Source organism: Bombus pascuorum, unplaced genomic scaffold (genome assembly GCF_905332965.1).
Source record: "Bombus pascuorum unplaced genomic scaffold, iyBomPasc1.1, whole genome shotgun sequence".
Lineage (NCBI taxonomy): Eukaryota > Metazoa > Arthropoda > Insecta > Hymenoptera > Apidae > Bombus > Bombus pascuorum.
The window spans coordinates 3,863-26,829 of NW_026869778.1; the positions used below are offsets into that span (position 1 = coordinate 3,863).

Genomic DNA, 22,967 nt, shown 5'->3' on the forward strand with positions numbered 1-22,967 from the left:
GATGACACTGGTGTATGCCCGATATATGCCCATCACAGTTTTCCTCCGCAGGGCCATCGATACAAAAAGACAATTCCTCTATGTTCCTTGAGCAGTCATCGTATTAGATTGTATCGCGCACTCTGCTCAATCGCTATCTTAACTCATCGTCTGTCAGTCGAGTTGTAACCAAGAATTGCGAATCGTCAAGTGTAATCGCGAGTCCTACGTAAAGCGTCGAAAGTGAGAACAAAATCACGAGAACATGCTACACGCCGAAAGAATAAAAATTGAAAAGTTACAGAAAGTACGAAGGATGAAAAACAAAGGAAAACGAAACAGAGAGAAACCAGTGAAAGATTTAGAAAAGGAATATTCTAAGAAAATGTGTGTTGAACAAACAGGAAAAGAAAAGATAAAACTGGAAGATACGGATTACGATAATAATAAGGATTACGAGCAGAAGCCAAGGATATCTCCGTGTGGATTTTTCTGGGACGGCAACTCTAATTTGTCTCTCGATAAGGATAAAGAGTCATCCAGCGATAGTGAAGATGAAGTAGAGGAAAAACCAAAACTGAGAAATAAGAAATTAAGTGCCACTGAACGTCGAGAACAAGAAAGACAGAAGGAAGGCGAAATTCGCCAAAGAGAAGAAGCGCTGGCCAACAACCAGTTACCAAATTCTGTGGATCAGTTCGACAGATTAGTTTTAGCTAGTCCAGACAGTTCAATAGTATGGTTACAGTATATGGCATACCATTTACAGGCAACAGAAATAGAGAAAGAAGAAGGAAAAATTAAACGTTTGAACGGCTTGGTTAAATTTAGAATCTAAATTTGGAATTCCTGAATCGTTAAATGATGTTTTTCAAGAGGCAGTGACGTCTAACGACCCACTAAAAATCTACAGTCACATGTTGACTGTTCATGTCGAGGCTGGCAGGCAGATGGAATTGGAGAAAACAATTAATACCATGATCGCGAAGTTTAAACATATTCCCGAGACATGGTTTAACTGTGGAGAAGGATTATTAAAAATAGGTTTAAAGGACAGATCGCGGCATATTATGCAGAAAGCATTGCAATCTTTGCCAGTATGTGAACGTATGTACATAACAGAAATAAAATGTCATAAAGAATAAAATATTAATATAATACAAATTTTACAGATGTAAATCTAATGGCTCGGTTTGCAATTATGGAGAATAAATTTGGGGATAAAGAGAGAGCACAAACTCTGTTTGAGCAAATTCTAAGTTCTTATCCAAAACGAGTGGATATATGGTCTTGTTATATTGATTCCCTAGTGAAATCTAATGATATTGATATGGCAAGGTAAAAATACTTTTTCAACTATATTTTGTCCTTTTAATTTCATAGCGTGCAAATTTCAGTGCGAGCAAAAGTCCAGTTATGTAAAGTTTCCCCATTCAATAACTTCATGTTGTTATTTATAATATTTATAGTTTTCACCTTCTAAATCTGTTGTTTCCATGATGTCTGTACTATCTTCATTATAAGTTTCTTCTTCATCGAATATAATATTTCCATTGCTGCAGCTTTCCTCACTTACTTTACACTTTCTTTTCATTTTGGGGATTACAAAATTTTTGTCGAATAGCGCGAAGAACGCTAGCTGAACGCAATTGACTCAAGATTCCCTTATTACAGATTGTCATTTCTTAAACGCGTATGTGCAAAGATATGTTCTTAAGAAATGGGAATCTGTAACAATGAAATGTTAGCTTTATCACCAAAACAATGTTTTTCCAATATTTAACTGTTCTTGGTTCATCGTGATCTATCTAGGTATACAGAATTTTATCTGATTCATCGACATCATTCATGTAGGTATTGTAAGATTGAATGATAGCTGCTTTTGACGAATGCATTTTTCTGTCATGTTGTCTTTTTGTTATTATCACATTTTAATTCGCTATCTTTGTTGAAATTAGTAATGCAGGATTTTTTACACTCTTTCTTTCGCGATACGCATAGAACAAATCTTCATTGTTTCGAAAATATTTCACTTCATTTATATTAGCTTTTCTCGAATAATCGGGAATACGTTGTTTCTTTCTTCTAATAGTTTCAGTTCAATAGCTTTCCGTAGAATATAAATATCTAGCAAAATCAACGCTAAAAAAGTTATCGAAAAAAATGTAGTATCTCTTATTCAAACAATTACTTTCTTTTAATAAATTTATCATGACATTATATCCAAGCCCGAATATTCTTCTATCGCTATCAGTTTTTAGTTTTGCGTCTTTGTAGCAATAAAACGTCAAACAATACTTTGAAACTGCATTGCGCAGCATCCACAATTTTATGTCTCAGCAATATTGTTTCCTATTTTGCAAGTATCTGATTACGCTAGAATGACAGCGTCCCAACGATTCATCAATTGATGATTCTTTGTGTTGTATAATGTAATTAGAAGACTCTGTTAGCGTGTCCAACATTTTTTTTTTTTTTATTTAGTAGATAATTTAAAATCAATTCTCATACAGAATTTTAAGTAAATTATTTTGGCGTGGTACTGTGACTTGGATTATAAAAGTTTATAGTATGTTTGATTTTAGTTGAATCCAATGCTTCAATCTAAGGGGTATTGCCTTTTTAGTCTGCAGATCTGATCCGTCGTGTCAAGTAATTGGGTAACTAATAGGTTTTAGTGGTTGTTAACTCTTATATTATAGTATCGTATTATATTATATGATCGTTTCGATTGTATTGTTTCGTTGGTAACATACCAAGGTGTATCTATTAGGGATCTTAAGGTTTTCGATTGGAATCGTTGGAGAATTTCTATGTTGGAATTACTTGCTGTTCCACATAGTTGGATTCCATAGGTCCAAACAGATTTTAATATGGCCTTGTATAATGTAATTTTACTTTGCGTGTTTAAGTTGGAACGTCGGCCGATGAGCCAGTAGAATTTTTAAAATTTTGCTTTGAGTTGTTTGGTTTTATCTAAGATATGTTGTTTCCATGTCAATCTTCTGTCTAGAATCATGCCCAGATATCTGACTGATCCTTTGTTTGGAATTGGAATATTACTTATGGTCACCTAGGGGCAGGATTGTTTTCGCAGCGTGAAGGTTATATGACTGGATTTATTTTCATTTATTTTGAAGCGCCATTTGTGGAACCACTTTCCCATAGAGTCGAGACCTCGCTGGAGAGTTCAGGAGGCAAATATTGGTTCTGAGTGGGATGCTAATAAAGCTGTGTCATCAGCAAATGTCGCTGTAGTCATCTCTGTTAAGGTTGGTAAGTCGGCTGTGTAGATGGTGAACAGCAGAGATGCGAGGACACCGCCTTGGGGTATGCCAGTTTCTTTTGGGAATGTTGCGGTTATAGCGTCTAAGTATTTAATCATGAACAGCCTATTATCGCAGAGGAATACCGCAGAGCAGTATTTTTTCTTCTCTAAATTTTGGCTGATTTTATGAGTTAGACGATGAATTTGCTCTGTCGTAGAATGTTGCTTCCGAAAGCCGAATTGATGATCCCGCATACTTTTCAACTCCTCTAAGAGTGGAAGGTGTCGTTTCGTTAGCATCTTCTCAAATAGTTTGGACAAAGTGGGTAGAAGACTAATTGGGCGATAAGAGCTCGTTTGAGCTCGATGTATTAGATTTCCAGGTTTAGAGATAAGGATAATGATATTTTCTAGGACTTACGATAGTATTCAAGGCGAAGAATTGCATTAAAAATAGAGGTAATGAGAGCAATCCCTTTTTTGGGAAGCTCCTTGATAGCTTTGTTACTTATCTAATCATGTTCCGACGCTTTTCTTGGATTCAGGAGACGTCTTAATTCAATAACTACCAAAGATGAGAAAGGTTCAAGAGGAGAAAACATCTGGAAGTGAGAGTCCAAGTATTCCGTTATTTCGGCGACAATAGTGGAGGAATACGGTTTGAAGACATTAGTTAGGTGGTTTGCAAACAACTTGGCTTTTTGTATAGGGCTACGCGCCTATCCACCTTGCGGATAGCGAATTGGAGGGATTATTTGCGGAGGACGAGTGAGTTTCCTGGATGCCTTCCATAGTGAGTAGTTGAAGTCAGCTGTGCGAGACAGATTAGCAAGATATTTTTGAGAACGATCATTTTTGTAATTTTTAATGATTTTTAATGATTTGCAAAAGGTTTTTGTCTCTTACTCTGATAAGTCTGCTACCCCATTGCGTATGTTTAGCTTTATAGTCTCCTCCAGCTATATATTCTATTGCCCAAGTCTTCGAGGAATTTATCGAAGTTTTCTTTGGAAATAGACTGTCTAGGAGGACAATATACTGCTGATGCGGTGATTGATGTGGTGATGCCAATCTTCTATCGCTAGGTTTGTGGCTTGGAGGTAGTCCTTTTGGAATGACGGAAGCTCAAAGTGTTTTATACTGGCCTTGATGATAATTTCGGCGCCGCCGTGGGCCTTTCCACTGGGATGTTGGGTATGGTAAAAGTTATAACCATTTATTTTCAGGTAATTTTCATCGGTGAAGTGAGTTTCAGATATAAGCATTATGTCACTTTCTTGTTGTTCTAGGAAGAGTTCTAGTTCGTATTTATGCTGAGCTAGACCGTTAACATTCCAAAGAGTTATGCGTATTGGTTTTATTTTACGGAGCATGTTAATTTGTCCACGATGATTGTAAGCAGTGATAGCAAGTTATTAATTTCCTCTGTTTGTTTCACGATTAGTTTTTCAAGTCTTTTGTAGTTGTCCGTGTTTTGTGAACTGGAAACACTAATTTGTGATTGAGCACTATAGATTTTCGGTCTGCTTTGATTTCCGTGAACTGCCTGTGCATAAGAGATTGAAGGGGTAGTGAACTTTTGTGGATTAAGTGTTTGGTTGGTTAAGTCCTTAACTCTGGGTTTGGAGTACTTATTATTAATACAAGGTCTTGTAGGTTGTGCAATCTTTATAATTCGTAGGATGCTCTCCTTGACAGAGGATGCACTTCGCTAGGGTTTCTGAAGATTTAGTGCACTGATCTGTAGGGTGAATACCTGCACATTTAACGCAGCGGTGATTGGGGTTGCGTGTGGTCGTACCTTTGGCACCTTTTGCATTGAACTGTCTCTTTTTTTATAAAAGATGGTTCAATTTTTCGAGTTCATTAGACGATTGATACTATAGGCTTCCTTGTTATTTGGTTTTTGCTTTAGGTCGGTAAAGAATAAGGATAGCGGGTTTTGTGTGATTCTGCGTCTTATATTGCTAATGTTGGTTACTTCATGGCCATGATTTAAGAGTTCAAGTTTTAGTTCATCTAACTTAGCTGAGTGGTGTATGTTGCGTAGTACTACACGAAAAGGTCTTTCTTGTTTCATTTGATATGTATGGAAGTTTGCGTTTAGCGTTTTTAGTAACTTTGTTAGTTTTCTGTAGGAGTGTAGATTGGCCGGCAGGATTTTAACCTGATTATTTTTAATTTTTAGTATGTAATGTATGTATGTTTGAATATCGATAACATCATAAATAAAGATTGGTGGGGAAGGAGGATTTTTTGTGTGTGTTGATTTGCTGATGTTTCAACTACGTCCATAGAATCGTCTGTAGATTCTAATATTGCGAATCTGTTGTAAGTGGTAACGTGACTTGTTGACGGTTCGTTTTGACTAGTGTTTACATTTCTTTTGACTAAATCAAGCTTAGGTTTTTTTATGTTGTTACGGTGCGGTTGTAGTTTTGTTCATGAGGGTCTGATCTGGTTACTTGGGCCATTTCTGAGCTATTTAATTCAAATTGAAATAACTAGTCGAGAGGCTATGATTTGGATTAGAGATTAGAAGTGTTGGAATTTCCACGAGTAAGTTTAGATAACACTTGGTTTATTTCTGTTTAAACTAACTTTCGACGGAGGGTCGTCACTTATTGTGAACTTCACTGAGCACTATACACACGTGTGCACGCTTCGGCAGTCGAAAGAAAACTGTGTCTAACAATTGACTCAAATTTTGTACAGGAATCGTTTTTCTCGTGACCCGATGAAAGACATAAAGAATACTCAATCATGGGACAATATTTCAAAATTTGTTGAAATCTGTTTCTCGGAAACATTTTTCGGAACCACGGTATGTTCCGTGAATTTTCGATTCAATACGAACATGTATTGGATTCTTTTGTAATTCCCATTTCTAGTAGCACTGCTGTAGTCACGTAGGGAACACAAGAAATCACGAAAATGACAGATCATCGATGATCTCCTCGCGTCGCAGTTCGAACGTTTCACAAATAAGGTGAAGAAATTGAACGTTAGATATGGTAATAGAATTTACTATACGAATCCAACAGAGTAACGGTTCAGAGTGTTACAACAAAAAGGTGTCGTGCGCTAATTGGGGAGGGTTTTTATACTGAAGTTTTAGTTCCTCTGGAGAGGTTATCGTCGGGTGTATGACAGAGGCGGCTATTCCGTTACTATCTGGTTATTCTTTCGATAGCTGTGGAATGCAGGATGTTTCGTCTACCCTATTACTGCTTCTGACATTCTTGAGCGCGTGACACTGTAAATGCCTTCATCTCTAATATAGTAACTCGTGTTCAATTCTCTGTTTTAGATGATCATAGTTCTCCAGATAAAAAACCTGAATATTCCGCGTAATAGTATTAGGTTGTTCGAACATTTTCTTTCGTTTCAGAAGGAAATAATAGACCTAATTTTTTTTGTTTTATATTAGTTTATTGAATTATGCACGAACATAATAATAGAAATAGCACGAAATGGATCACACCTAATTCAATAAATAGTATAAAACAGAAATTTTCGTTCATCTATTATCACCATATGAAACTAAAGATACTTTTCGGACAACCTAAGAGTTTCTCCAATTATCTGTAACCATAGTACGGAATCACAAAATAGTTCACAATATTCGATCGGGTTACTCTCACTAGAGAAGTTACATGGCGATCCAGATTCTTCGGCTGCTCGAGGGAATCATGTTGAATATAAATTTCTTCGCCAATTCGTAAAGGGCTCAATGTACATTGATGTGAAAAATCATTGTCACTATCTGAAGTACTCAAAATACGTTGTCAAGAGACAAGAGACAACGCAAGAGCGCATTACAGGAACGATGGTCAATTAAAAGATTAAGGCAATACCTACTTGATAGAAAATTTAGGACTCAAAGTGATCACGAAGCGTTAAAATGCTTAAAAAATGTTAAGGATCCCTCATCGAGACTTATGCAATGGCGCTTGAGACTCGAAGAGTACGATTATGAAATTGAATACAAAAAAGGAAAGGAAAATACAGCTGCAGACGCTCTATCCCGATTGTACCCTATCTCCAATGAAGAAATTCAATCCGTATCATTCGATCTAGAAAACCCAGACTATTGTGATGACCATATCGACTGGAAAACTAATACAACTCCAGCTCTAATAAACCTAATAGACCACACTTTAAACAAATTACAAACTACAAAGAACTAGGAGACTTTAACGAACAACATTGGTTATATCAATTAACTAAACACTTACTAGATGCCAAACTGAATGCTTGCAAATAGGAATAAACGACAATAGCTTCAGCACATTAGAAAAAGTAAATATTCAACTTATGTTAAGATTCTTGACAACGAGAATCCTTCAAATTAAACTAATATTTGGACAAGATCCACCAGTAAACTACGATAATGAATAAAAACAAAAAATACTACGCGAAAACCATAACGAAATCATAGGACACTTAGGTATCTCTCAGATATAACTTAGAAAAAAAAACGAAGCTGGCACCCCGCTGGGGGTAGCCGCCCACATGCTATATTTATTTTTTATTTATATTTTTTTTTCTTTACCAACAAGATATAACACTTTACCAAATGTCCGCAAGGACAAATTGTAAAATAACCAAAATAAAATAAAAAAAAAAAAAGAAAACTTAGGTATCTCCTTCTGCGAACTAGTTATGCCGCGGAAGAAGGCAGCGGAGCGGGCGAGGGAGCGGGATTCCCATCCCGAGAGGATCGGCCGACAAGGGCGCAGCGGTGCCCGTGGATGCACCTACACGGGGCGCGCGAGGGTCACCGCGAACTCCGAAGGGGATTGAAGTTAGGTACTGGATCTTCCAGCACCCGGGAGCCAGCAAGTAGTCCAGTTGGGGATCCGGACGGCTTCTGAGAGAGTGAGAGACGTAATACGGTCAGAATGTTGTGCGCGGGGGGCCCGGTGTGTCGCCACAGCGGTTCCCGAGCACCCCTCGGTCGCAATTGGGACGGTCATCGTGGAGGTTTTAGTCGGTTGGAGTCCGACACTACCACGCCGCTCTTCCCCCGTAGCGGCGGGCGACTGTGCGGATTTCCTCTACCAAAAAAAAAAAAAAAAAAAAAAAAAATCAGTGCAATAGATGCACGGATAATTGGTGCATTAAATCTGCTGTGCAGTGAATGAATTATAGCGCACAGTACTGGTGTATAATGTACACAAAATTACACTTAAGTGCTAGACAACAATTTATAGGTAGTACGAGATTCAACAAGCGTACTTAGATATATAATCAAAAGCATGGAGAAAGCTGCAAATAACCACGACATTGACATACCCAGTAATACTAAAAATATACTTTTAACACGAGGTACATGATCATAAATTATTAAGAAAAATAGGAAGAATTGGAAAAAGTTAAAAAAAAAGCCAACACCACACGGAGTTCCCAAGCAGTCACCCATCTAAGTACTATCCGTGCCCTACGTTGCTTAACTTTCGTGATCGGACGAGAACGAGTGCTTTTTTTTTTTTTTTTTTTTATAACGTTTATTGTCCAAGAAGATGAGTATTACATGTGTATGTTATTCACAATAAACAATGAATTTCGGTTGTAGGGTGGATTAGGCAAAAGTACCGATACGCGTCGGTACGACGTAGCCATGGTCTAATATGTGTCGTGGGTTTTCGGTTTTTGAGTTTATTTTTTTGTTTTTTTGGGTTTAAGTCGCATTGGTGCGTGATTTTTGTGTATTCTTGTGTGTGTTGTATTTTGTCCTGAAACTTGGCCGCAAAACAGGACTCCTCGGTGTATTACTTTTATGCGTTGTGGGATTTTGGGGGGGGGATGAGTGGGAAGGGGAGGGGGGTGTTAAATTATATTATTTACAATGATTATAGTATTTACATATTTACAGTACTTACATATAGGTTACACGGTGGTAGGAATGGTTTTTTTGTCGAATTGGTAGTTTTCACTTATATTTTCTTATGGGTTTGGAATCCACCAATATTTTTTTGTGTTTCTTCTGTGTTTGTCTTTAGTGTCTTTTTGGGGGAGGGCCATGTTGTACCTCCACCTGGTGTCTGCAGTCAGTCCGTTTAAGTTTTCCTCGTAGAGTATTGTTTTTATCCCTATTTTTCTTTTTATATGGAAAATTATCGGGATATTGTTTTGGTCTTGGAGGTAATTTTTTTCGTCTAGGTATAGGAACGCTTCTGGGGGGATGTAGCCTGTTGTCATTGTGTTTTTGTAATATAGTACGTTTGGGTATAAGCCGCTGAAGATTAGGCTGTTTTCTTTTATTTTTGACGCTTGTGCGAAATGATTTCTTGCTAGTTTTAGTATGTGACAGTCAATGCGGTGAATGTTGGCTAGGTCGTAGATTTTTTTGTTTTTTATATATTTTTTGTATCCGCTCTGTTCGGATCTGTACGCATTTTGGCAAGCTCTAATGCATTTTCTTTCGAAAACGCGGATTCTCTCCATTAGCGATGCTAGTATGTTGTACCAGATTGGGCAACCGTATGTTATAATTGGTCTAATTAGAGCTTGGTAGCATAATGTTTTTACATTGCTCTTGAGATGTTTCGAGTAAAATAGTCTTTTTGCTCTCCAGAATGCTTTATTGGCCTTGGCGAGTTGGGTTTCTATGTGTTGTTTGTAATTTAGTTTGTCATCTATGTTTATGCCTAGGTACTTTACGCAGTTTTTGTGTGGTATGATTGTCTCTTCGGATGACTTTTCTTTTAATTGGAAATTTTTGCAGTGTTTTCTTTCTGCTGGGCCGATTTCGCTGGTTTTGGGTTTGAACAGTATGCTTTCGCATTTGTTTGCGTTGATTCTTAGTTTCCATGTGTGGTAGTAATCATTGATTTTGTCGAATAGTTCTTGGAGGTCTGTGTTTATTGTTTTAGTTTTGCGGCCTGTTACGTAGATGATTAGGTCGTCTGCGAAGGCTATGGAGCGTTTGTGGGTAGATTTGTTCATGTCGAACAGGTTTAATATGTCACTGTTGTATATGTTGAAGAGTAGCGGGGAGTTTACAGTTCCTTGTTGGAGTCCGTTTTTTATGGTGAATTCTTTGTTCGATGTATGAGAACCCTCGGTCATTAGGAATGTTCTGTTTGTGATCATGTCCCATACTATTTTGATTAAGTATCTCGGGAAGTTTTTTTTTATTAATTTATAAATGAGGCCTGTGATCCAGACTGTGTCGAAGGCTTTTTCGAGATCTATTAAGCAGGCGGCTACTCGTTGTTTTGCGTTTAGTGCCCAGCAGATGTCTGACGTGAGTTTGTTTGTCGCGTGTAGTGTGGAGTGTTTGTGTCGGAAGCCAAATTGGTTTTCTGGTATAATGTTTTTTTTTTTTGCAGAATGTAGTTAGGGGGTTGTTGATGACTACTTCAAATACTTTGCTTATGTTGGGGAAGAGACTTATTGGTCGTAGGTTTGTGAGTGATGAGCCGTCTTTATTTTTTTTTGTGATTGCTATTATTTTGGCTTTTTTCCACTTTTTCGGGAAGTATGCGTTGTTTAGCGCATTGTTGAATATTACTGTGTAGTACCATTTTATTTTGTTCGGTAGGTGCTTAAGTGAGATGTTCGGGATGCCGTCGAAGCCGGAGGATTTTTTATTATTTAGCTTGGCGAAGATTTTGTTTAGTTGGTTATAATTTGTAAAGTAATTTATTTCTGTTTCTGGTTGTTTGGGATTGTCTGAGGTGTTTTCGTTTGAGAACGTGCAGACTGTTTTGTTTAACGTTATGTCTTGTTCTATTTCGTTTTTGAGTTTGTTCGTTTCTGCGATGATGATTCTGTTTAATTCTTCTCGGCCCATGTGTTCGTTTTGGGTGTGTGTTTTGGAGAAGTGGGTGCCTATGATGTCTAGTTTTTCTGTTGTTTTAGTTATTATGAAGTTATTCTCGGTGTCTTTGCTGGTGTTGTGTATCTCTATACCTGCTTCTTGGATGAGGGGAGCTTTCTCTGGGGGCAATTTGAGCGGAGTGCTGGGGTTTTGTTCTTTCGGTCTGAAGATTTGATTTATTTGTGGGAACATGTTGGCTGAGTCGTTTTTGGAGATATTTTTTATTTTGTTTGTCCAGTAGAGGTTTATAGAGTTTGCGAATTCTTGTTTCTGTTGTAATTTTATTTTGTGTAGTAGGTATTTTAGGTATTCTAATTCCTCTCTTTTGTCGTAAGAGTAGTTGTGTTTTATATTGTTTATTTTGGAGAGTATGTAGCTTTTGTCTCGTTGTAGTTCTTTTATTTTGTTGTTGATATATGGATCGCAAGAGTTTTTTTGTTTGAAGGTTGGGACGGATTTTTGGAGTGCGCTTTGTATGTGTTTTTCGATTTCGTCTATGTATGTGTCGATTTGTCTGTTTGTTAGGTTGACGTTGTTGTAGATATTTAGGTCGCATTTCTGTTCGAGTAGTTTTTGGAATTTTTTCCAGTTTGTCTTTTTGTAGTTGTACTTGGGGGTTTCGGTTTGTGTTTCAAGTGTTAGGTAGTCGGATGTGTTTTTGTTTATCTGTAAGAGTATGGCTTTATGGTCGCTGTCGTAGTCTAGGGTTTTGAGCGTGTTATTTGGTCGTAAGTTTTGGATTTTTAGTCGTGCATCTGTTAGGCATATGTCGAGGTATGAGCCTCCTTTTGGGTAGGAGGGTAGCTCGGAGCTGTAAAGGTTTGTTTTGTAGTGTATGCTTTTATTGTCTAGCCAGTTTCTGATGAAGTTTCCTCTCGTATTGTTTAGTGGGTTTTTCCAGCTTGTGTGTTTTGCGTTAAGGTCGCCGGCTATTATGTGGAAGTTTTCTTGTTTGTCGAGCTGTAAAAGTTCGAAGAGGTTATTGAATTCGTCGTTAAATTCTTTTTCGTTTCCGTAGGTTGCGTAGGCTGCGGTGATGAGTAAGTTTTCCTTTTTGTTTATTTTTATTTTTATGGTTGTCGTCTCCAGGGTTTTAAAATTTGTTATTTTGTCGTTTTGGATTTCTTTGAATTTCAGGGGGTTTTTTATGAGGATTGCCGTTCCTCCTCCTTGGATAGCGTTTGGTCTGTCGTGTCTTATTATGGAGTAGTTTTTGAAGGATACTTTGTGTCTTTTGTTCAGTTTTGTTTCTGAGATGAGTACGATGTCGGGGGTTTCTTTGTTTATTAGGGTTAGCATACTGTATCTTTTTTGGTTTGAGATTAGAGAGTTTGCATTTATTGCAATTATTTTCAGGTGTTTTAAATCTAATTTGGATGTTTTATGCTGTGTTTGTTGGTTTGGTGTGTTTTGGCTAATTGTCGACTGCGATATCTAAGGAGTTGAAGATGGTGTTGAACCTGTCTTCGTGCGATGATATTGCATTTTTTAATTCGTTGAGTTGTATTTGTTGTTGATTTAGTGCTTGGATGATACATTTTTTAAAATCTTCGAAAGCGTTTAATATTATTTGTTGAGGGATGATCTCGGTTGTAATTGGGATTTGGTTTGCCCGCGAATCTAGTTTTGGGTTTATTGTGTGAGGGGGGTTTTCGATTTCCTGCTTTGGTCTTGCTTGTTGTTTCACTGCGTCCGAGAACTTTAGTTCTGGGGTGTATTTTCGGCTTATCTGTTCTAGTCGTTTGATTTTTGTTTCTTTGTCTTTTTTAACTTTTTCTGAAAGTTTTTGGCGCAGCTCTATGATTTTGGGGCACCCTTTGTATGACGCGGGGTGTCCGTAGCTTTTGCAGTTGACGCAGAATATTTTATCCTTTGTGATTGTACCGTCTTTTTTTATTTTGCACTCGCCTGGGCCATGGGGCTCGGTGCATTTTACACAGCGGTAGATTAGGTTGCAGTTTTGTGCTGTGTGGCCTAATCGTTGGCATTTGTGGCATTGGGTAATGTCATTTTTTCTTATTTTTTCCCACGTTATTTTGTAGTAGCTTAGTCTATTTATTTTTTGTAATTTCACGACGTTGCTATTGGGGGATACCTGTACTATGTATATTGGGAGCAGTCTGTTACTTTCCCTTGACTTTCTTGTCGAGAAGCGCGATACTTTCGTAAACTGTATGTCGTCTATTTTTAATGCTTGTAAGTCTTCTAGTATTTCTGTCTCTGTGAGGTTAATGTCTAGTCCTTTTAATAGGAACGTGTGTTGTTTTTGTGCTTTTGGTGTGTATGTGTAGAACGTTGTGTTTGTTGTTATCAGTAATTCTTTTGCTTTAATGTAGTCGCTTAGATTATGTAGGTATAGAGCGTGTTTGTTCGCGTGTATTCTGTTGATGTGAAAGTTTCTGATTTTGAGAGCGTCTTGTAAGAGAGCAATGGTGTCTTTTGGGTCTTGATGCGTTATGTTGATTGGCGGGGGCCTGTTACCTTTTGTGGGTGAGGGGGCGTCCTGTTGTTCCTCTGTGGGGTGGTTGGTGGGCTGTTCCTGTTGTGCTTGTTCCATCGGTGTCTTTGTCGGTGGGGGTTGCTCTTTTGGTTTGATCAGATGAGTGTGTTGATTTTGTGGTGTCGGCGGCCTCCTAGGTGGGGCGAGGGGGCTGTTTGTTCGTGTGTCGTTTGATTTTTCTTGGGTGTGTGGTGTTCCCAATGTGGGCGTAGTCCTCCTGTTTGCTTTGATTCGCATTTCATTGTTCTTCTTTCTTATGGCTTCCACGATCGCATTTTGTATTGTTGATTCTTTTGTTGACGTTGCTTGAGTGTGATTCTGTTGTTGTGGTATGGTGGTTTCCTGTGTTTGTAACACTTCAAATCTGTTTTTTGTTGGTATCACTGGTGAGGGAGGGCTTCTTGTAGTTTTCATGTTTTTGCTTTCTTTGACGGTGGTGTCTTGTGTATTGTTTTCTTCTTGGATTAGAACGAGATCTTCTTCTGTGTTTTCCGGGTTGTCTGGTGGTCTTTTGTGCCTTCCCACTAGCTTTGGTTGTGGGTTGAGTTTCCGCGTTTTTTGCGCGGAAAGTCTTATGCTAATGTTGTTTTCTTTGTCCGTTTTTGGCGAGATTGCTTTTCTTTTACTCGTTTTTTTTGTTGGGATTACGGAGGATTCCGTTTTTTTGCTTTCTGCTTCATTATCGATGTCGCCTATTTTTTTATTTATTTTGTTGTTATTTTTTTTCCTATTTATAGCGATGGTGTCACTAATCAATTTTCCACTTTCTGTCACTTTTTTCTTTTTTTTCACTTAGACTTTCTCTACGCGAAAGATTGTCAAGTTGGCGCGCGCACTGTTCGGGTCTGGGTCAGCTGTCCCTTTTTTTTTTTTAGGGCTGAGAGGTCCGTTTGGCTCGGAGGTTCGCAGTCGACTCGACGAGAACGAGTGCTCTCAACGTGGTATGAGAGTTGGCTGAAGTAAGTAATTTTGTTATTTGCTTTTATATTTCAAGAAAAAAAAAAGAATATTAAAAAGACAGATGTATGTGCAAATGAGAATAATATAATGTATGGTAATAGTCGCGTGATCTGAAACATTTCTTTTTCTCGATGTTTATATCGTAGATTACTAAAAATAGATTATTAAAGAAAGCAAAAAAAATTAGAAAAATAAAAAGCCAATACCATACGGAGTTCCCAAGCTGTCAACCATCTAAGTATTAATCCGTGCCCAGCGTTGCTAACCTTCGTGATCGGACGAGAACGAGTACTTTTTTAATTTTAATTATAGCGTTTATTGCCCAAAGAAAGACATATTTTGTATATAAGGTCTAAAATTCATACTGCATCGAATACTTGTTCAAAGCAGGCGGCTACTCGATGTTTTGCATTGAGAACCCACCAGATGTCCGACGTCTTTTTTTTTTACAATTTGTCCTGAAGGACATTTGGTAAAGTATTAAGTCTTATTGGTAAAAAAAAAATAAAAATAAAATATAGCATGTGGGTGGCTACCCCCAGCGGGGTGCCATCTTCGTGTTTCCTAGGTTATATCTTTCATGAGGTCTATCGGGTGTTTCCTTTTTAGTCTTCTTGCGATGTTTGTTGTGTTGTTCGTTTCCGCTGCCAGCTGGTTCGGGTGTGTTTGTATTCTTTCTCAGGACCTTCTTGCGAGTCTGGTAATCTCCTCCTTGATCGTTGGTATTCCCAGGTCTTTCCGAATGTCCTCATTTCTAACGTACCATGGGATGTTTACTATCGTTCTAAGGATTTTGGATTGCATTGTTTCGATTTTGGTTATATGGCTCATTGCTGCTGTTCCCCATAGTGGAATTCCGTATGTCCAGATTGGTTTTATGATTATTTTGTAAATTTTTAGTTTGTTTTCTGTGCTTAGTTTGGATTTTCGGCTTATTAGCCAGTGCATTTGTCTCCTTGCTGTCTGTATTTTGTCTATTATTGATTTGATATGCTGTTTCTATGTGAAGTGTGTATCTATGTGAAGTCCAAGATATTTGACTTGCCTTGTTTGTGTTATTGTGGCCTCAGCGGTTTCCGGGCACCCTTCGATCGCAAGAGGGACGGTCATCGTGGAGGTTTTGGTCGGTTGGAGTCCGACATTACCTCGCCGCTCTTCCCCTAGATGCGGCGGGTGTCCGTGCAGATTTCCTCCACGGAAAAAAAAACAGTAGCGCATGAATCTTGCACGGGACTATTGCTCTGTACGGCAGAGTTACGCGAATTACGCGTAAACGATACACCACTGTAATGTGCGACGGATAGTTCTGGTCTCTATGCAAGCACATTGAAATGAAGTTTTTGATAACTAAAGTATAATTTTTCTTAAAAATATGATGCATATACTTTAACTTTAATAATTAATAATACAATTAAGTGTGATATATTTTAAAGCACGATACGATATATAGACCCACGTCACAATTTTCACACTCATAGCGCGATAGTTGCTCTTAGTATTCTATTTTGAAGCGACATTATGGGATTGAAGATTCTAAAAAATTATAAGGATATGAATCGGCATGTTAAAAAGAATGTCTAATAATGATATATTTATTTTAACGAAAAGCAGCAATTGATACCTGACACTGGCTTATCAAAAACAAAGACTATATTATTTAGAATCTGTTTTATTATTTAGCAATTAAGATCATTTAGTTCAAACGGTGAGCGAATGAGTCAGTAGAATGAGCCACTACAATGGCGCGTCATAATATAAGATGGCATTCGCGGAAGCCACTATAGTGGCGCATCGTACCTAAGATTTTAGGAAGCTTTTTGCAAAAACACCTGATATACATTTTTAACATCTATAATTTTCGATAATCGATTCGACTAAAGTATGTTGGTTAAAGTGAATTCTCACGATTCAATAATTTTTGTGAATTTGAGAAGCATTATTAGAGGTAAGAAATTCGATATTTGTTTCCAGCGTTGACAGTAACCTAATAGTCGATAGTTAGAGACTTTGCCGCGCTTGATTCCTTATGAAGTGACGAATTACTAACATTTTACAACAGTAAATGACTTCGTATGCAAGGTCGTTGAATTCGTCTTAACAAACGCCATAGTACGTGTAAGAAAAAAAAATATGTAGTTCCATGCCATAATAAAAAAAATATTCATGCCAATACAACTGACATGCCAAATGCCAAGAATAAATGTTAAATCTAAACGGTGTATGGAAATATATTAACAGATCGTAGATAATCGTTTGAGAAGCAATATTCTCTTTTCTTCTCTAAAAATAATGTGGCGGATAATTAATTTTTCTTTCTTAGACAACACAATTAATTTACTTATTGAGCCATTCTCGGTCTCTGCCGCTATTCAAAAGCCTCTGTCCCAAACGATCACATCATAAAACGTTGCAATTATAGCTCTATAATATACAGTTACTTAGATTAATATTCAACATCATGGGGTGCGAGATATCGTTTTTATATTACTGAATATATTTGTTAAAAAATAAATTTCACATACTGTGCGAACACGATTCATGCTATTCCAGCGTGGTTTCTTTCGTAAAAATCAGTGAACTTGTAAACAGGATATCTTAAGAACTAATTGAAATTGATCGTATAGATAGAAAGTTAATGAATTCGTTTTGAGAAGCACTATCAAACAGTCTGAAGAAAGTATGTACATGCGTACATAGTTCGATTTAGAATAAACAATTTTTTTCCAACAAATATTACCAACTTTGAAATGTGCTGAGAAGTGAAAAATAATTTTCATTGTATTTATAGAAATTAGGTCCACTAAAAGCTATGAAATAATTTCTATTTTATTTATATTTTACTTACACAAATATGCAACAACGGTTAAGATTACTGATTTACATACTAACTAGTTACTAAACAGCATATTAAATATATGAGATGTTTCCAACGGCGGCGCAAAGTACCGTAAAATATTTCATAGTAATACTTAAGGGCGTAAACCATAAAATTTCAACTCGTTTATACTTTTTTTTATTGAAATACCAACAAATTTATACTTAATTGCATGAGATTGCAATATATTTTAATACAAAATCACCAAAAATACGTTTTATTGGTGGCCAAATTGAAAAACGTCGCTTGTATCCGTATTGATACAAATTGCTGAATGTATTAATAATGTACAGTGTATAGATTAATGGAATTATATATTCATATATCACATTTGTAACTAATTTAGGATACAATCGTTAGTACACTAGGAAGTAAATTGCATACAAATTATTATTTTCGTATCTGGCATTTAAATTTCGAGTGACTTGTTGTTTTGACGTCATAGAAAGAAATCGAGTTAGTATATAGTAGATTAGGGAAAACAAATTCTGACCAGTTGGGGAATAAAAGCAAGAGGCGTGGTGCAAATGCCAGGAGCAAGGAACAGGTGCGAACGAGGAAGTCAGTTGTAAGAATTATAGAACAATGTGAAAATATTTACATGCAGCGAAAGTGGTAAAATTTTGATAGCCCCTTTTCCTTTTAATTTTGTTTATTGTACGCGTACATTAAGAAAATAAATAAAGCTACGGCACGTATATTTTACTATTTTTATAAAAAACATAGTTTGCTGCGATACATACGAATACATCCATACATTCTATATGTATATTTTATTCATTTTAGACACAATACCAATTATTATTATATTAATACAATTCTTCGTCAACACTATGCTAGATGCGTTGGTCTTATCAGGATACTTTTCTATTATTACTAACAAAATAGTTTGCAAAATTATTACTACAACGTTCATAACATTTCGTGATTAGTGTTAATATATATATTAATAATAAATTTAAAGGTTTTCAGGCTGCAATCTTAACTATTTAATTTTAATTTCAATTAACTGTTAGGAGCATATTGTCGGGTCACTACCAATAGGCCAAACACAGAATTTAAACTATAGGAGCAATAGTCGCGACCCGTATCGTAACAATTTTGAACTCTATTTAAACAAAAGCTCAACAAAGGGACAATACACGGCATGAAACTTGATCTAGTCGTAAGATTGTAATATGCCAAGCGCGTCTAAGAGTTCGGCTCATGATCTACCTTGTTTATTTGCACACTAGCATAGATAAAAACGTATTGAGTTCCATGCTACAAGAACTTATTTCATTATATGGTTCTACGGAAAAGTTCATATTTCCTATTCTAGCCGAAATAGACAAGTATAAGAACGGCAACATTGTGCAATAATGAAACTAATTGTAAGTTGACTAGGAAAGAGGAATTAATTGTTTACTACATTTTTGGGCGATGACATATATAAAGCAGTGTTAAAAATAGCACAAAATATCAAAATATAATAATTTATTTTTAAAAAACCAAAGAGATTAATAAATTAATTTCTGTCGTTGAGGAAATCCCAACTGCTTTTCGCCCTTCCTCTTGGCTCTTGAGACTTGCGGCCTTCTTTATTGATGTCTTCTCGGGCGCAGATTTTCTCCAGCTGTAACAGAAAGCTCTCCTTCGGATGCTCCTGGAAGCATCGAAGGAATTGATTCTTTAGAAACTGTGGAATTCGGGACACGATTGTTTTTTGTTGGCTGACTTCATAGTGATAGATGGACTTACTGTAGTATCGTGGGCAGAAGGCCTAACAGATATCGGCTAAACCATAAACAATGTCGCGGAAGTCGAGGTGCTGACAGGCCCATCAATATGTTTTAATATCAACCACATCTCAATCTACATCAGAGATCAGGGCGCTAATGAACCTTCAATATCCCAACGGTCCTTTCGCCGAATCTTCGAGAAGAAGGCGTGCGTGGCAAAGGACGCCTAACAAACACGTGGATAGTGGGCATATTGAAGGGTGACAAAGAAAAGGGAATCGGATCCCATCGAGAGTCAAGTTGTAAGAGCTTCAGTCTTAAAAAGTCGCGGGCGGGCGGATATCGCGCTGAAAATGCTGGTTTTCATCCGATCGCCAGGGTTAAACAGCGCGTGGCACGACAAAGTACCAAGATGGGGGTGATCGCTCCTTGGGAATTTCCGTGCGTCGTTGGCACCACCACCTGGCCGGCGAGGGCGCGGCGATGCCCGTGGACGCGCCTATATGAGGCGCGTAAAGCCGCCAGCGACCTCCGAAGGGGAAGAAAGAAAGTTAGGTGCTGGACCTCTTCTTCCAGCACCCGGGAGGCAGCAAGCAGTCCGGCTGGGGATCCGGACGACGGCCCCTGGGAGAGGGCGAAAGAGACGTAGTATGGACGGAATAGTGTGTGCGGGGGGTCGCTCTCCCCCCTAGAGGCGGCGGATGTCCGTGCGGATTTCCTCCACGTTAAAATAAAAAAAAAAAAAAAGTCTTGAAAAATCGCGGCTAGAGTTGGCATTTTCAAAGTACTTGTGACGCCAACCACATGAGAGACCAGGCCGCGCTTCGGAAATGGGGTGACGACGAAAATAAAGATCTGGTGGCATTCGGCGACAATGTATGTCGCCGAAGAAAAGTGCCTAATGAACCCTCAATATCCCAACGGTCCTTTCGCCGAATGTTCGAGAACGCTTAACAAACGCATGGATAGTGGGGATATTGAGAGATGACAAAGAAAAAGAATCAGATTCCGCCGAAAGTCAAGTTGTAAGAGCTTCGGTCTTGAAAAGTCGCGCCTAAAGTTCAGAAGTAAATTGTAGTTAGTGTGAAACAAGTGTTAAGAAATAAATTCTCTTTTTTATTTTGTTTATTTTTATATTTTATTTTCATCTTCGATTTCTTTTTTTCATTTTACGTGACACCTTCTCCGTCACACCTAAATCTGTATATACTTTCTGATTATTTGTACGTCGGTCGCACGTCAAAAATTTTACGCGTGCTGCGCTTTCTTTTAATTTCGTTAAGCATATTTCCAGTAATGTAATTATTTCATTACTTCTCATTCTATCTGTTCTCGGTAGAAAATATGCTAATGGCTGTTTTCACCTTTTCTCAGCAGTAATGCTGTTCACACAAAACACAAATACATGCCGTGCTTTATCGTTACGCCGATCTCAATTTTCTAAGTCGTCGAGTCCTTCTACACGGTCCAAGTATGCCAAATATTCTTCTGCATAATACTCCCTGCAACGCGTCAGTTCATTTATTATCAGCTGTATGGATAGATAATTCTGATCCTCGCGACGCAACGTATGCGTGGTACATTAACAGGAGCGTACGAAATCATGAATGTACCCGGCTTGTCATTTCGATTCCGGAACAGCACTTAATAATTATTAAACATAACAGCAAAATAAATTGTTAATGATACGAACAATTTTGCTGCAACATGCTAGCAATGCTGTCCGCTAAATATATAAAAGATCTATGCATTTATGAAAATAATGTGAGTTTATGTAAAACACATTAAAGATAATATATACTGTAGAATTATCTAATAACGGAACAAATTTCTCCTCAGGTTCTATAATCTTATTTGTTCATCAATCCGGTAAAAAGGTACGCGATTATATAAGTCGCTATCTGCAGTAAAAACAAAATATAATCAAAGTGCAATATTAGTGTTAGTAGTATGACCGTATTGGACTTGCAAATTGCGTACACAAGTTATGATCAACTATCCGATATGTGTATATTTTACTTGGAATCAGAAGTGACACACTAGACATTCAACGATCAGCTGCTTATGGTGATGTTTATCCACTAACCGATAGTGATAATCATAATCGTTTGGTTACTAGTGTAGAAATAATATCTACAAGTACGGTGTCGATCATCGCCTTAGAAAAGAAATTTGGTATGTACTATAAACCCTATCACGCAAATATTTTACTACTTGATACAAAAATTGACACTTCATTTTCAAAAGTTTAATGTAACCTCCAAAATCGGAAAGCAAAATTTTCCATAGCAAAATATGATGATGACGAACAACTTGTTGTAGTAGTTAATTTAATGTTTCGAATATTCAACCGATTGAAAAGCAAGTTTTATATGAAAAACAATTTGTTATGTTTTATTCACTATACACACAAGTGTATTGTATATACATGTTTTTAGCACATTTTTAAACAAAAACCTCTTCATTTTGATTTTGTCACCTTTTTCTTGGAATTTCACTTGCTTGCTTGCTGACATCATTTGCTTCAATTTCCAATACAAATCTTTATGTGGTTAGATATAATTTTACGTAGAGATTATGGCATAGTTGCTTCGTATTCTTCTGCAAACTTTCGCATTAACGGACGGGTTCTGAAGTCCTGCCTTTTAAGTGCGTATGTAATCACGGTGCTAAAAACATGTTCATCATTAAGTTTGTCTCCAAATTGCGTACGATATATTAGTATTGTTTTTATGCATTCAGACATAAAATAATCAAGTAAGACAAGTACTGTTTTCTCCAACTTAGCATGAATAGTTACAAGAATGAAGTCCTTATTATTATTTTTAGACACACTTTGGATTTTTTGGACAAATGCTGGTAAAGATCCGGATTGACATTTTTATCCAACGTCTCCTCATTTTCATAATTTGTCATAGTTAATCTTTCAACTTTTCCTGCTCTTTGATAATTAAATATTTGTACAAAAATTAAACCCCGTACAAACGTGTCCAAGCAGAGAAATCGAATTCATTTATTCGAATTCGTTTCAAAATTATACAATTTTTTTATAACAGTTATATGATGGTCGTATGTCTTGTTTTAATTATAGTACAAGTTGTTGTTTTTTTCACTTTTTTAAATTCGCAACGGCTTTTTTGTTTATTAACAGGAAAACTGTCTCCTTGAACAACGCTATAAAAGTTTTAATGGCTTTTTTAGTGTGCTCATCCTGACTTTTAGCGCATTATGTCATGCAGTAAAGTAATATCGGCAGGTGTCCCATATCACATTACTGAATCCTAATGAGCAACTATACCAATTGCTTGTATGATTGAAACAATGCTGCGGTCGAAAAATTGGTTCAAAGTCATCAATATTTAGCTGAAAATCTTTGATTGCGAGATTGTTGCGATCTAACGATCGTAAACGTGCTCTTATCACCTCAAGCCGATGAGTACTTGTATGCTTATCGCATAATTTATTGTCGTGTAAAATTTACAAGTCATCATATTTTATCGATTTATTAAATATCGGAAAAAGAATTATCTGAATTACATAATTGGCATATTTATGAATATGAATACGTAATTCATCGTTTATTTATACCGAATGATATGAGAGATATTTCACACGCTTCCTTTTTATGTTTTGTAATTTTTCAAAATATTGTTGCATAATAAGTTTCTCTGAACTGTAGGAATAATAAAAAGTATAAATAAAAATTGGTCAAAAAGGAGCTATTTAAGTAGCTGTTCAAACATTTCTTCTGCGACATATATGCATATATATTTTATACTTTAGCTTTAAATCGTTGTGCGTCTATTTTCATATAGAGGTTTAAACGGTTCCTAAAA

At 37.0% G+C, this 22,967-nt stretch overlaps 1 pseudogene; it reads left to right on the forward strand.

Moving 5' to 3' along the window:
- Window positions 1-244: 244 nt before the first annotated feature.
- Window positions 245-3,056, forward strand: LOC132915992 (protein RRP5 homolog; annotated as a pseudogene).
- Window positions 3,057-22,967: the final 19,911 nt, after the last annotated feature.